The 2500-nt window shown below is 30.1% G+C and overlaps 1 protein-coding gene across 2 annotated transcripts in view; it reads right to left on the bottom strand.

Moving 5' to 3' along the window:
• LOC144956459 (uncharacterized) overlaps positions 1-2500 on the bottom strand; it is a 27915-nt gene that overhangs the window by 3347 nt on the left and 22068 nt on the right. The window lies entirely within an intron of this gene.

The raw sequence follows: 2500 nt of genomic DNA, 5'->3' as shown, positions 1-2500 counted from the left end.
TGGATAAAAATTGACTTTCTAACTAAACTTGGCAATATCTCAGTTCAAACCTTTTCACCATCCGACTGATTTTGTCATTGAATCTCACCTATCAGCTTAATCTATATAAAATTTGATTATTTTTTTAAACGTCATCATTTAAGACGGATCTAGTTTTGTTTCTCGGACTGAATAATTCGATATTTTCATGTTTCAAACGCATGTTATGTTATATTATAACATGTTATATTAAAATATAAGAGTAAATTATTTTCTTAATGTTTTCTACATGCAATTCTGCTGATGTACGCCTAACACTATATTATTGTCTGAGACAGGCGCTATATAAATACATTTCATTATTATTTATTATTATATATTATTATATTATTATTATTATTATTATTTATTATTATTATTATTATTATTATTAATATTATTATTATTATTATTATTATTATTATTATTATTATTATTATTATTATTATTATTATTATTATTATTATTATTATTATTATTATTATTATTATTATTATTATTATTATTATTATTATTATTATTATCATTATTATTATTATTATTATTATTATTATTATTATTATTATTATATTATTATCATTGTTGTTGTTGTTATTTTTATTACTATCATTATTATTACTATTATTATTCAACTTCAAAAGGCTTTGATTTGGGTTATGAGAACTAGAAATAAGTGCACTTCGCCGAACAACAATAAACAAATAAATAGAAGAGAAAAAAAAATGAAAAAGTAGATTGAAAAAGAAAAACAACAACAATAACAACCACAAGAAGAAGAAGAAGAAGAAGAAGAAGAAGAAGAAGAAGAACAACAACAACAACAACAACAACAACAACAACAACCACAACAACAACAACAAGTGTAAAACGCTTTGAGATGTTTGGTTCATGGAAAGCGCTCATCAACAAGTCTCATTTATTATTATTATTATTATTATTATTATTATTATTATTATTATTATTATTATTATTATTATTATTATTATTATTATTATTATCATCATTATTATTATAAACAAAACGATTTAAAAAATTGAAACATACGTATATCAAATTTGTCTCTCAACAAAAATAGGTACAAAATATACAATAATATTTCACCGCTTTGATTCCCTGAGGAAAAATTATAACAAAACAAATAAATTGAAAGCAGATGCCATCACCATCACCATCATATTTATACCCCCCAAATATGATGACAACGATTCATTGCGATCCGTTTTCGAGCATTTGATCTTCAAAGATAATAATAATAATATCGATCTAGTTTCGATTATTTTCAAACTATTATCGATACCTATTTCCTAACGGGTGAGGAAATGACAGAACGATCTGCTTGCTTGGACAGTGTGAACGATTGCTATGATGAAAAGTGGCTATAATACATCAGTACATAGTGTGGCTATGTGGTCTAGTGGTATGACACTCGCTTTTGGATCGGAAGGTCCTGGATTCGAGCCTTGCGCTCGGCGCATAGTTGAGTCCTTGGAAAAAGGCTCTTACTCACATTCTCTTACCGTACTCAGGTGTAAAATGACTACCTGGCCGTTAACTGCGTTGTCTTTGTCCAAAAAATTGTAATATCGCCTAACAGGCGTCATGTCCTGTCCTACATGTTAAATGTTGCTGTTGACCAGGACCCCTTGTAAAGCGCTTTGAGCACATTTGTGGATATTGCGCTATATAAAGCTCAACTTTTTTAAAACATACATTCTTTTTTAAAATTTCATTTGGCCACAAAACATGTTACTTCATTAATCAAATTAGCCCCAATAGATAGCTCAGTTGGTAGAGCACTCGCTTCACACGCAAAGAGACCAAGATCGATCACGGGTGCAGTCGAGATTTTTTTTCTGACCCCCACTGTCCATCCAGCAGTGATTGGGTAACTGGGTCTTTAAGATCTGGCGGAAAGTACTTTGCGATTGATTAGCGACCTATCCAAAAGTTAGCAAGCAATTGATATTGTCCGTCTCACGCTAATGAAACCGGATAAAATCCGGCTCCATGGAGCCAATGGCTCTGAAGGACTATCCTACTATTAATCATTAGATAAAGATGGCCATTTGTCACCAAAAAAAAAAAAAAAACAATGTCAAAACTTCTAGCTTAAACCTAAAACTTATTCGAAAACGTCTTAAAAGTCCCAGGTTTAAAACATTATTTGGGCGTTAGGGGTCTAAATATATCGATAATAATATATTATCATCGATATGTGAAGTAAAAATATTTTCTGGCCAAAAATTTCAAAAAAGTGTTTGTTTGGTTTGTTTTGGTTTTTTGGGGTTTTTTTTTTACCCTATCGTACCGCAGTAATTGTACGATGACTATTAATTGCGATCGTATTATCTGTCCATTTAGAGAAGTGTGACCTATACTCATTTCCTTGTCTTTGATCCCTGGGTTGGACATGTAAATAAGCCCTGGCTTTGTGCGGCAATAACATATCGCAATTGGTATCGATTGCGACGATATTCGAGTA

Source organism: Berghia stephanieae, chromosome 11 (assembly GCF_034508935.2).
Source record: "Berghia stephanieae isolate SIO BIC M18660-M18661 chromosome 11, UCSD_Bste_1.3, whole genome shotgun sequence".
NCBI classification, from domain to species: Eukaryota; Metazoa; Mollusca; class Gastropoda; order Nudibranchia; family Aeolidiidae; genus Berghia; species Berghia stephanieae.
The sequence above is the reverse complement of the archived record's forward strand: the minus strand, read 5'-3'. Positions and strand labels throughout refer to the sequence as shown.